Source organism: Rhinopithecus roxellana, chromosome 10 (assembly GCF_007565055.1).
Source record: "Rhinopithecus roxellana isolate Shanxi Qingling chromosome 10, ASM756505v1, whole genome shotgun sequence".
NCBI classification, from domain to species: Eukaryota; Metazoa; Chordata; class Mammalia; order Primates; family Cercopithecidae; genus Rhinopithecus; species Rhinopithecus roxellana.
In genome coordinates, this window is record NC_044558.1 from 123,218,042 (window position 1) to 123,232,147 (window position 14,106).

The following is a 14,106-nucleotide window of genomic DNA, read 5'->3' on the forward strand; positions in this document are numbered from 1 at the left end:
CTGCTAGAGTATTAGGTATTTATGAATTTACACAATTTTTGAAAAATATTTATAACAATAACATATTTATAAATGTCACTAAAAGATGATCTAGTATTACTTATTGTCTGACAATGTTTTCTATATGATTTATCTAATAAGCATAATTATTTAACATTTCTACAAGATGAGAGTTATATCTTTTAAGGCTTTTCAGAGACCCACCTGGAGAATCCCAAACGTGATTTTAGGTGAAAAAGATTTAATTTATGATTTCATTTTGACGAAGCTTATTAAAGATGTTAAAAGGCTCAAAACACTTGATCAGAGAGTGGGGCTTCAAGATAGCTGAGTACAGGTATCTGGCACCCGCCAGCTCCACAAAGAAGCAAAATATCAAATAGATAATCACACTTTGAAGAGAGCATCTAAGAGAGAACACTGTAGTTCAATAGCAAATTGATGGGAAACACCTAAGGTAATGAAGAAGAGGCAGTCTTCCTGGCCAAGATTGGCTAGGAAACCAGAGAGACTCTCCAGTGCAGAGAAAGAGTAAGTGAGAGATCCCCAGCGATCCACATTCCCAATATTAGACTCCTGGAATCCTTGCCCTGGGAGAACCCAGTGATGGTTGCCAGCCCTGAGGCTAATATAGAGAGCTCTCTGGAGCTTCAGATATTGCTCCAGAGACAGACTCCAGTCTAGGTCCCGCGTATTAACAGAGACCTAAGCAGCTGCAGTATAGCATAATTATGAGAGCTCAACTCCACCAGACTGCATCTCACCCATGGGCCTAATAGCCCCTCAATCTCCACATCCCTGAAACCCCACTGACACTCTCTCCCTACATCCAGCTGAAGGGCTGCAGTGGCACAACACTGGGTGCCCTGCAGCACAGCAGGTCCTCAATACTCTAGCACACAGTGTCCTACACACCAAGGAATTGGTGGCACAGTGCACTGGGGTGGCTGCCCTAAGACAAAGGGAGCCAAAATACATCTCACCAGAGCCTGATTCTCTCCTGGCTAGGGTTACTGCCATAACACTCACCCTGTCCTGCTAAGCAACAGGGCTGCTTGCACATTCACATTTGCCCTGAAGACTAGATCTCCCCATTCCTGCTCTTGTTGCTTCCACTACGAAGGATCTGAAGCGTGCACTACTCAGCCTCTTGTCTCCAGCTGCTACCACTGACAGCAACCCTGAAACCCCAGCAATAGGGCTGAAATGCACTTATATGTGCCCTGAGGGCAAAGTTCCTCCTCCAACCTCTGCCACTGTTGCCATCAACCAAGTACTTAGCCAGGGACCTGGGAATAACCTTATCCCTACTAACAATAGCCTGTACCCATGCACAGCAACAGGAGGCCTGAGGAACTGGCTGCCTGGCCTGACATTGCCCTGCTCAGTGCCTGAGCATACTATTCAGGGGCCTGTGAATCATTTCAACCTGGTCATCATTCTTGGTTCCTGTACACTCCCCTGGCAGCCCGAGGATGGAACTGCCCAGCCTGCCACTACCACCATAGCTGGCACCCACTCGCATGTACTTCTTGGGGTCCTGGGGAATGGCCCACCAGCTTATTGCAGCCATTTATTTTTTTTTAATTATTATTATTTTTTTTTGAGACAGAGTTTGGCACTTGTTGCCCAGGCTGGAGTGCAATGATTTGATCTCGGGTCACTGCAACCTCTGCCTCCTGGGTTCAAGCAATTCTTCTGCCTCAGCTTCCTGAGTAGCTGGGATTACAGGCATGTGCCACCAAGCCTGGCTAATTTTGTATTTTTAGTAGAGACGGGATTTCTTCATGTTGGTCAGGCTGGTCTCAACCGCCCAATCTCAGGTGAGCTGCCTGCCTCAAACTCCCAAAGTGCGGGGATTACAGGCGTAAGCTACTGCGCCCGGCCTTTTGCAGCCATTTATAACCCAACAAAGGCCACTTGGAGGCCAGAGGATTATTCCACCACTGCTGGAATAATCTCATAATTGCCCACGCCATGCACACTGCTTAAGGATCAAAGACTTGCCCACCCACCTGGCCCACAGCTGCCACTTCAGGAATTCAACAAAACCAGCTGGAGGACCAAAAATTGGCCTAATTCACCTGGCTGACACCAGATGCTGACCTGGGACACAAAGACAGGCATGATTGGCCCACTGCTGCCACCACTGGGGTCTGAGGACTGGCCCACCTGGTATCCTTGTCCCCAAAAAACCTCACCACAGCCTCCACTAACAATCACACCCTAAGTCAATGCAGAAACCACAGACACTTTAGATGCTGCTTACAACAAAGAAATCATATGGAGACTACAGTACTGCATGCACTCAGAATCAAAGCCAAAGTGCCCTACCTAACTGACACCATAAATACACGTTCAAAAAATTCTTCACCTACAAAAGCCAGACCAAAATATTGGAAGGAGTTATTGTTACATCAGATACACAAATATTAATATAAGAGCACAAGAAACGTGAACAAACAAGGAAATGTGAAACCTCCAAAGAAACACGATAATTCTCCAGCAACAGACACAACTGAAAAAGAAATTTATGATTGCCAGAAAAAGAATTCACAATAATGATATTAAAGTAGTGCAGTTAGACACAAGATAATATAGATTTTAAAATATAAATAAATAAAAACAAATTCAGGATATAAATGAGAAATTCACCAAAGAGAATTTCATAAAAAAGAACCAAGCATAAATCCTGGAACTGAAACTCACTGAATGACATAAAAAAAAAATTCAAGAATTCAACAATAAACTAGATAAAGCAGAACAAAAAAATTTGACGACTTTAAGATAAGTCTTTTGAAATAGCCCAGTTAGGACATAGAACAAGGCAAAAAAATAAAAAACAATGAACAAAGCCTATATGACATATGGGGCACCATTAAGTGACTGAATATTTAAATTTTTGGTGTGCCAGAAGGTGAAGAGAATACCAAATGAATAGAAAAGTTATTTAACAAAATAATAACTTAAAATTTACTTAGTCTAGCAAAAGATTTAGATAGTGAGGTACAGGAACTTCATAGACACCCCCAAAGATAAAATTTGAAAATATTTTCCCCATGGCATATTATAATCAACTCTGAAAAGTCAAAGATAAAGGGAATTCTAAAAACAGCAAGAGAAAAGCAGCTAATTACTTATAAGGGAACCCCCATCAGACTACAGCAGAATTCTCAGCAGAAGCAGAAACCGTACTGATCAAGAGAGAGTGGAATGATATATTCAAAGTGCTAAGAGAAAGAAAACCACCAGTGAAGAATATTTTATTGAACAAAGTTCTTTGTAAATTAAGTAGAAATAACATTTTTTTTCCAGACAAGCAAAAATGTTGGAAAATCCTCATCACTAGACTAGCACTACAAAATATGCTTAAGGAGGCCTTACAGCAAGAAGCGAAAGGATGATAGTTACCACCAAGAAAACACACAACATTATAAAATTCTCTGGCATTGCAAAGACAATGAGAAAGAAAACCACCAATCCACAATGATAAATAAGAAGAGAGAATAAAAGAAACAAATGACATACAAAACAACCAGAAAACAATGAACAAAATGAAAGGAATAACTCCTCACGTATCAATAATAACCTTGAATGTAAACAGACAAACCTTTCCACTTAGAATATATAAACTGGCTGTATGGATTTGTAAAATGACCTAACTGTAGGCTGCTTATAAGAAATTTACCTCATTTATAAAGACACATATAGACTGACAGTAAAAGGATGGTAAAAAAGAATCTATGCAAATGAAAACCAAAAGTGAGAAGGAATTGCTTTATTTGCATCAGATGAAAACAAACTTTTAGTGAAAAAAAGTAAAAAGAGACAAAGAAGATTCCTATATAATAATAAAGGGATCAAAATAAATACTAATATAGGGCCAAGCTCAGTGGCTCACTCCTGTAATCTCAGCACTTTGGGAGGCTGAGGCAGGTGGATCACTTGAGGTTAGGAGTTCGAGACCAGCCTGGTCAACATGGTGAAACCCTGATTCTACTAAAAATACCAAAAAAAAAAAAAAAAAAAAAAAAAAAAGCCAGGATTACAGCATGCCTGTAATTCCAGTTACTTAGGAGGCTGAGGCAGGAGAATCACTTGAACCTGGGAGATGGAGGTTGCAGTGAGCTGAGATCGCGTCACTGCACACCAGCCTGGGCAACAGATGGAGACTTCATCTCAAAAAAAAAAAAAAAAAAAAAATATATATATATATATATATACATGCACCGAACATGGAGTCCTCAAATACATAAAGCAAATATTATTAGATCTAATGGGAGAGATAGATGCCAATACAAAAACAATTGGAACTTCAGTACCCTATTCTTAGCATTGGACACATTATCTAGTCAAAAAATTAGCAAAGAAACATTGGATTTAAAGAATACTTTAGACCAAATGGACCTAACAGATATTTACAGAACATTTTACTCAACAGTTGCGGAAGACATATTCTTCTCATCAGCACATAAAGCATTCTCTGGGATGGAACATATGTTAGGCTGCAAAACAAATCTCAAAAAATATTTAAAACTAAAATTTTATGAAGTATTTTCTGAGATCACATGAAATAAAACTAGAAATAATAAAAAGTAAAATAATAAAAAATTTTAAAATAATAAAAAATAATTATTTTTTAACGAAAAATGAAACACTTCACTAATTTGTAGGTCATTCTTGCTCAGGGCTCTTGCTAATCTCTGTATTATTCCAACTTTAGTATAAGTGCTGCTGAAGCAAACACAAGAAGAACTTTAAAAACCGTGCAAACAGCCCGGTGCAGTGGCTCATGCCTGTAATCCCATCACTTTGGGAGGCCGAGGCGGGCGGATCACGAGGTCAGGAGATCGAGACCATCCTGGACAAGATGGTGAAACCCCGTCTCCTGTCTCCACTAAAAATACATAAATTACCTGGGCATGGTGGCGCGCGGGTGTAGTCACAGCTACTCGGGAGGCTAAGGCAGGAGAATCGCTTGAACCTGGGAGGCGGATGTTGTTGTGAGCCGAGATCGCACCACTGCACTCCAGCCTGGCAACAGAACCAGACTGTCTTGAAAAAATCACAAACCAAAACCAAAACGTACAAACACATGCACATTGAGTAACATGCTCCTGAATGATCACTGGGTCAATGAAGAAATTTAGAAGAAAACTTTTAAAACAATTCTTGAAAATAACGAAAATGAAAACACAACATACCAGAACCTATGGGTGCAGGAAAAGCAGTAGTAAGAGGGAAGTTTATTGCAATAAGTGCCTTCATCAAAAAGTGTCTGGAGCCGTGAGGCCCGAAAATTGCCGCGGCCTCTGTTGCTTAAGTTCCGCATTGTGAAGACTAGATGGCGCACTTTCTGGTTCTTCATTCATCAACTTTACCCGCGCGCGCGAACTTTTCCCGCCCGCGCGTAGATAACCTCCCGCGCCCGGGAAAGACTAAGTCTACCAAGCATGCGCCTGGTGACGTCTCTCATTATTCTCCTCCCTGCCTGCTCTGAGCCCTTCCTCTTCCCTGCCAGCCTATATAAGGCATTGCACCGCCGCCATTAAATGAGACTTGATCAGAGCACTGTCTTGTCTCCGTTTGTTGTGTCTCTTGTCTCTCTAAATTCCCACCCCCTCCTCCAGGGTCTGCGTTAATGATCCCGCAGGACGGGACACAAAAGTAGAAAAATTTCAAACAAACAATCTAACAATGCACCTTAAGAAATTAGAAAAGTGAGAACAAACCAAACCCAAATATAGTAAAAGGAACGAGATAATAAAGATCAAAACAGAACTAAATAAAAAAGAGACTAGGAAAACAACAATACAGAGAATCAACAAAACAAAAAGTTGATTTTTGGAGAAGATAAACAAAATTGATAAACTAATTGATAAATTAGCTAGAATAACCAAGAAAAAAGAGAGAAGATCTAAATAAAAGAAAATCAGACACAAAAATAGGAAACATTACAACTTACATTACAGAAATACAAACTATCATTAGAGAGTATTATGAACAACTATATGTTAACAAACTGGAAAGCCTAGAAAAAGTGGATAAACTCCTGGACTCAAACAACCTACCAAGATGGAATCAGGAAGAACTAGAAAACCTAATTAAAGAAATAACAAGTAACAAGATCGAATCAGTAATAAAAAGTCTTCCAACAAAGAAAAACCCAGGACTGGATGGCTTCACTGCTGAATTATACCAAATATTTAAAGAAGAACTAACACTAATTCTTCTCAAAAGTATTCCAAAAAAATTGAAAGGCAAGTAATTATTTCTGACTCATTCTATGACGTATTTCTGTAACTCCAAATCCAGACAAGGCCAAAAATAAGGAAGAGAGAGAAAAGTGTAAGTTAGTATCCCTAATGAACCATAGACAAAAATATCCCCAACAAACTACTAGCCAATCAAATTCAAGAGCATATCAAAACAATAATGCAATATGATCAACTGCGATATATCCCAGGATGCAATGATGGTTTGACATACACAAATCAATAAATGTGATACTTCACTTTAACAGAATGAAGGACAAAAACCATATTATTATCTCAATAGATATACAAAAACAAAAGCATTTGATAAAATTCAACATCCCTTCGTGCTAAAAACTCTCATCAAACTAGATATAGAAAGAATATACTTCAACACAATAAAGGCCATGTATAACTAATTCACAGCTGAAATAGTAATGAATCAGGAAAAGCTGAAAGCATTTCCTCTAAGAACTAAAGCAAGACAAAGATGCTCACTTTAGCCGCTCATATTCAACATAGTGCTGGAAGTCTTAACTAGTGCATTTAAGTAAAAGACAAAAACAAAAAGGCATCCAAATTGGAAAAGAGAAAGTCAAATTGCCCCTCTTTACAGATGATACAATATTATAAAGAAAAACCTATGCAACTCAATAAAAAACCTCTTCAATCCGATAAATAAATTCAGTAAAATTCCAGAACACACAACCAACATACCAGTATCAGTAGCATTTGTATACACCAAAAATGAACTATCTGAAAAGAAATTTAAAAAGACATCCCATTTACAATAGCTGCCAAAAAAAAAAAAAAAAAAAAAAAAAAAAAAAAAAAAAAGGAATAAATCTAACCGAGGAGGTCAAGGAGTTCTACAAGCAAAGCTACAAAACAATGATGAAAGAATTTGAAGATTACCCAAACAAATGAAAATACATCTCACGCTCATAGACTGGAAGAACTAATATTGTTAAAATGACCCTACACCTGAAAGCATATCACAGATTCAATGCAATCACTATCAAAATATCAGTGTAATTTTTTCAAGAAAATAGAAAAAACAGTCCCAGAATTTGTATGGAACCAAAAAGGAGCCTGAATAGCAAAAGGAATCTTAAGCAAGAAGCACAAAGCTGGAGACACAGAACTAATGACCTTCAAAATATATTACAAGGATATAGTAACAAAAATCACACGGTATTGATATAAAAACAGACACATAGACCAAAGGAACAGCATAAAGAATCCAGAAGTAAATTCATTTTTTATACAGTCAACTGATTTTTGACAAAGATGCCAAAAACATATATTGGGGAATAAACAGATTATTCAATAAATAGTGCTGCGAAAACTAGGTATCTGCATGCAGCAAAATGAAACTACACCTGTATCTCATCATATGTGAAAAATAAGCCCCAAATAGATTAAACACTTACACGTAAGACCTACAACTTTAAAATGGCTACAAGAAAACGTTGAAGAAACACTTGAGGGCATTGGTTTAGGCAAAGATTTTATGGCTAAGACCTCAAAAGCAAAGGCAACAAAACCAAATATGTTTAAATGGAATTATATTAAACTAATTTTTTTTTTTCACAGCAAAGGAATCAATCAGTAAAGAGACAACCTGTAGAATGGGAGAAAATATTTGCAGACTATTCACCTCACAAGGGACTTACAGAATATAAAAGGAACTCAAGAAACTCAACAGCAAAAAGCATGTACTCACATTACAAAACAGCAAAGGACACGAATAGACATTTCTCAAAAGAAGACAAACAAATGGCCAACAGGTATGTAAAAAAATGCTCAACATCACTAGTCATCAGAGAAATGCAAACTAAAACCACAATGAGATATCATCTTACCCCATTTAGAAAGCTTTTCATTAAAAAGCCAAAAAATAACACCAGCTGATGAGGATGTGGAGAAAAAGGATCTCATATAAACTGTTGGTGGGAATGTAAATTATTGCAGACGTTACGGAAAACAGTATGGAGATTTTTCAAAAAATTAAAAAATAGGACTGCCATACAATCCAGCAATCCCACTATTTGGTATTTATCCAAAGGGAAGAATCAGTATAATAAAGGGATACGTGCACCTCCTTGTTCATTTTGACACTATTCGTAACAGCCAGGATAGAGGATAACCTAAGTCTCCAGCAATGAATGAATGGATAAAGCAAATGTGCTGTATATACACAACGAAGTAATATTAAGCCATGAAAAAGAATTAAATTATGTCTTTTGCAGGGACATAAACGGAACTAGAGGTCATTATGGTAAAATAAGCCAGGCACAGAAAAACAAATATTTTATGTTCTCACTCAAATGTGGAATCTCAAAAGTTGACCCAATGGAGGTGGAGAGTAGAATGATTGTTACCAGAGGCTGGGAATAATCATGTGTTGGGCATAGAGGATGAAGAGACAGCGTTTAATGAGTACAACTATATAATCGGATAGAATAAATCAGTTCTAATGTTCTATAGCAGAGTAGGTCGACTATAGTTAACAACAGTGTATTGTATATTTCAATATATCTAAAAGCGAGGACTTGACATACTCTCAACACATAGGAATAATGAACATCGAAGGGGATGGATATCCCAAATACCCTAACTTAATCATTATATGTTCTACTCATCTAACAAAATATCACATGCATCTCATAAATGTGTATAAATATTATGTATCAATTTAAAAACCACTTGATCAAAGCAGAAGCACAGGTCACTGTAAAATAATAATTTATTTAATCAGAGTGATAATCAAAAGACTTCAACAACAATATAGAAAGTTACATGGATGCAAAAGTCTTAATCATTTTAAAGCTCAATTTTTTAAGTAATTACAAACCTAATAAAGACAACACAAAATTTATTTTGATGAAACGTAACATCTTTTTATTTTAAACCAACTACCAAAAGGGTAAAGTAATATCTTTTGCAGTGTAATTTTTTCTCCTTATAGAATGTTCATTTAGATAATATGGAAGTTGAACCTGATGGAAAGGATCCTTGAATTTAATCAGACACAGGAACAATGTGTCTAACATTATAAGTGCAGCAATTAGAAATATCAAGAAAAGTAAAGAGTACAAAATCAAATTATATTGAAGGAAAACACTGCTTTTCTAGGCCTTCATGGTAAGTATTTTACTGTCAGGACATAACAGCAGAGTTAGAACCAGAGGAAAAGAGTTACTGGAGTGAACAACAAAACAAAAAGACCTTCTCAATGTTCTCGATGGTATTAAAACCCAAAGTAGTGATGTATGCCTGCAAATCACATGCAGTGAGATACAGCAAAAGTTGAACCACTGAGATATGAATCTGAGAAATTTGGAAATGAAAATTTTATTTCAAGAAGTGAAATTATCATGTAAATGAATAGGAGAGCATGTTTAGCCTGTAACTAGGGAAATTAAATAGATCTCCAGGAAAAAAATGGCTGAAACAGACACTGTGGTTTAGAATTAGGCTGTTAAAGGCACAGATTTTGTGATTATAAATCAAACCTCTTGCAATTTTATGAAGAGCATATACATGTTTTAAGAAAACCTTGTACTTTCAAATATTGAGGATCAGATTCTGGTCAAGTATCAGCGCACCCTTGATACCAATATTTACTTTTTAGAAAAACACATAAGTATATTTTTCTCAATCTCACCACATAAAACCTCTTTTATAAGACCCATCTTTTTTTTTTTTTTTTTTTTTTTTTTTTTTTTGAGACAGAGTCTTGCTCTGTCTCCCAGGCTGGTGTGCAGTGGCCTGATCTTGGCCCACTACAACCTCCGCCTCCCAGGTTCAAGTGATTCTCCTGCCTCAGCCTCCTGAGTAGCTGGGACTATGGGCGTCAGCCACCACCCCCAGCTAATTTTTGTATTTTTAGTAGAGACGGGGTTTCACCATATTGGCCAGGCTGGTCTCGAACTCCTGACCTTGTGATCCGTCCGCCTCGGCCTCCCAAAGTGCTGGGATTGAGCCACAGCGCCCGGCCAAGACCCATTTTTTATAACTCTTCTTTAACTTGCTTAGACCTTTTATAATTTTTTTAAAACCTCCGGTCTTAGTCTTGTAATTTTTGGTTTTATTTTTTCTTTTGGGAAAACCAACCATTTTATCTTAGGACAGAAAATTATTATGTAAGATTTTTTTCACACATAATTACCTTTTAAAATTTATGTTTTGATTGAAAACCTATATATTGTTAATATTTTTATAAGATTTAAGATGCTAGAAGGAACTTATTTAACAATTTGTTTTAATTTTTTAACTTGAGTATTAACCAGACATTTAATGAATACCTAATATTTAACTTAATGTAAGGTAACTTTAAGATTTTAAGTTATATGAAAACTTCATTAATAAACATTTATTTTATCAATAATTATCTAATTTATTTATTAGCAATTATATCTGGATTACTTATGAAAATTCAGATATTAGAGCTACTCATTTTAAGTTATTTTTTATTGACCAATTTGTAGCTAGTTAACATCAGATGTTAATCTAAGAAGCTTGAAGTTAAATGCATGTACATCTCATCGTTAACCCAGAAGATATATTTGTATTAAATCATAATTGACTTTTAATTAAATATATTATTAATTTAATAATTGACATCAAACCATTACTTAATAATTTAATTAAAATAATATAAATTAACAATCTGATAAATTATTAATAATTTATTGATTAAATTATTAACTTAATATAGATTTAAAAATTAATCTTATTAAAAATTATTTATCAAAATAATATATCAAATATTATTTTGTTTTAAGTTGGGTTTATAGGTTTATGACTTTAAAATATCTAGTAGGGGCAAATATAAAACTGACCAGTTAACTCAGGCAAAAATGCATGCTGGCAATTTTGAAACCATTTCTAATGCTATTTTATTAACAAATTAAAAACAATCTATTTATTTGAGATTTAAGTCAATCTCAAACTTTGAGATTAAGTTTAGGTAAACTAAAGAAAACATTTGTGTAATTAAAATACATTTTATATGAGTGCCCATTTATCTAAATAAAAATTTTAAAGAAATTTCTGTCCAGCAAAGGCATATTTTATCATTTAGACTTAATATATAATGTAACATATGTACATTTGTAGAAACACTTCTAAACGTATATATATATATATATCTAGAGACCTTATAGCTTAGATTTTCGATTTTAGTCATAAAATAGTAAAGCATATTAACTCATCAGTTGATTAAAAACAATCGTATCTGAATCTTTTTTTTTTTTTTTTTTGACAAAATGGGATAAGGCTAAACCTTAAGTTTTGTTTTCTTTTACTTTGACTTTGTCAATAAGCAATTTTACAAAGACTGTGAACTAACTTTTAGGGAAAGACGATTGAGTCAGTTACCAACATACTGAATGGGACAAGGAATAGTTAACTTTGAGAATGTGACTCAATTAAGTGAGGAGGCCCCCAGAAGATTTTAACAAGGTTCATACAGTGTTTTCTTGGTCTCAATTGCTTGTCTTTGGTCATAATAATGTTGCCATTCCTTTCAGTATAGGAAACGTGTCTTTTACATGGGAATTTCACCTTTTGCTTTTAAGAAACAGCATAAAAGTAAAAATGATTTTCTTTTATATTTTCTGACTTTCAAGTGTTTTTACTGAAATAATCAGTATGACAGAATATTTGAGGAGTTTGGAAAGAGTTTAGCTTAGAGAAAGATGAAGAGGAAGAATTATAAGAGAAGACAAAAGACCTGGAGAGGAAAGAGTCTCAGCTAGCGTTGAGAGAGTATTTTGTAGTGACGCAATCAATTGCGATATGAGGCTTATTTGGAGGGCATAATTTTATAGCCGCGGTCTTTTAGTTTAGATTTAAGAACAGAGTGTTGAATGATCTCTGTAATATTTGAACATGTTACAAGTTAGAGTCACAAAAAATACCTTGGCATGCCCTTAAACTTTGAGAATCCATTCATAACTAAATTTATCTAGGTGATTTTGTTTAATGCCAAATACACAAAAGCCAGTTAAATGCAAGCATTGATTATGAAAAGGCCAAATAAACCCAAAAGGAAGGCCAGCTGCCTTCTTCAACTGAAGGAAAAAATAAAAATGCTTTTGGCGGGGCTTCAGCCTGAAAAGAAAAATCCCATCACCCAGACTTCACAGCTGAGGTCTGCCAGGAGGAAAATAGTCCTCCCTAACAGAAGACCTTCCAACCAGAGGGAGAAAGAGGTCTCTGAAGGCCGGGCGCGGTGGCTCAAGCCTGTAATCCCAGCACTTTGGGAGGCCAAGACGGGCGGATCACGAGGTCAGGAGATCGAGACCAGCCTGGCTAACATGGTGAAACCCCGTCTCTACTAAAAATACAAAAAACTAGCCGGGCGACCTGGCGGGCGCCTGTAGTCCCAGCTACTCGGGAGGCTGAGGCAGGAGAATGGCGTGAACCCGGGAGGCAGAGCTTGCAGTGAGCTGAGATCCGGCCACTGCACTCCAGCCCGGGCTACAGAGCGAGACTCTGTCTCAAAAAAAAAAAAAAAAAAAAAAAGGTCTCTGAAACAAGAAGAGGAAAGACCTCTCCTCATCTAAAATCCAAATAAAACAGAAGCAAACTAAAATTGGGAGTTCAGGGAGGAATGAGGGAGAAATGAGGCTATCTGCAGCAACAGTGGGGTCACAGGAGTCAATAAGCCCCAGTGTGAGTACATCATGCCCTAGCCCTGTGGGCCAGTGTTTCTCCCTAAGCTGAGTCAGCTTTGGAACCCAGCTTGACACTAAGTAGGTCAAAATCAAAATAAAATATAGGGACAGATCTCTACATTTAAAATATTTTATTAGAGAGGTAAGAATTGTGATTTGGCCTAAATGCGAGGACCAGGGGTCTTTGGTTTGTCTAAAGAACAAAACGAAGGTTGGAGGTGTTATTAAAAACAAAAAAAAGTTACGTATTGGTTTGAAAGAAAGTTTATTGGCTCTAGTAAAGTTTTGAGGAGCTGGCACGTTCTGATTGGTGTGTGACAGTGGTGGGTAAAACCAGTCTTGCAGTCACAGTAGGTTGTTTTAATAGCTGTTAGATAAAATTGGTTTTAGGTTACAACAGGTAGTTTTAGCAACTAGGTTTGTAGAGAATTATATTTTTGAAGCAATGCTAGGTGCCCTGAGTGCCTTTTTCCCTTGGATTGTCTACCCTGTTTTAGTTGCATATGACAATAATGACCCCATTTGTCTGATCAACTTGTACAGATCAAAGAAAGTTTAATTTTCTTTTGGGTAAAGCCAATTAGCAAATACATACGGTGTATGATCTCCTCCTCACCTTCACTCTTAAAGCCCCCACCTGCTTTGTTTTGACAGATTTTAGTTCAGACTGAGTCCTAGTCTCTTTTCACTATTGTAATAGTCTTGAATAAAATAGCCATTATCCATGTAACATTGTTCAGTGACATTCTTGCTCTGTCAGGAGGTACTTCATCTTTCCATTTACATCTTTGTGGACTCCCAGTTTCTCATTTTGTTCAATAGGCTCTAATCTCCTATTCTGGTACTCAAATTGTTCCAAATTGGGTCATGAAAGTCCTATCTAAGTGCCATGTCTATCCTTGATCCCTACAATTGTTTTCTGGTTTACAGTTAAAAAAAAAAAAGAAAGAGAAAGAAAGAAAGAAAGAAAGAAAGAAAGAAAGAAAGAAAGAAAGAAAGAAAGAAAGAAAGAAAGAAAGAAAGAAAGAAAGAAAGAAAGAAAGAAAGAAAGAAAGAAAGAAAGAAAGAAAGAAAACTCAGCAGAATACCTGTAACAATGTTTTGCCAATCTTTGGAGTGGGCTTTTATGTGTAGCATGACGCATAAGCATGAATTAACCAGACAGG

General features: G+C 36.4%; 1 non-coding gene across 1 annotated transcript; it reads right to left on the bottom strand.

Moving 5' to 3' along the window:
- Window positions 1-4,643: 4,643 nt before the first annotated feature.
- On the bottom strand, window positions 4,644-4,747 carry LOC115900139. Its single transcript, XR_004059817.1, has one exon. It is a non-coding gene; the product is annotated as a U6 spliceosomal RNA (small nuclear RNA).
- Window positions 4,748-14,106: the final 9,359 nt, after the last annotated feature.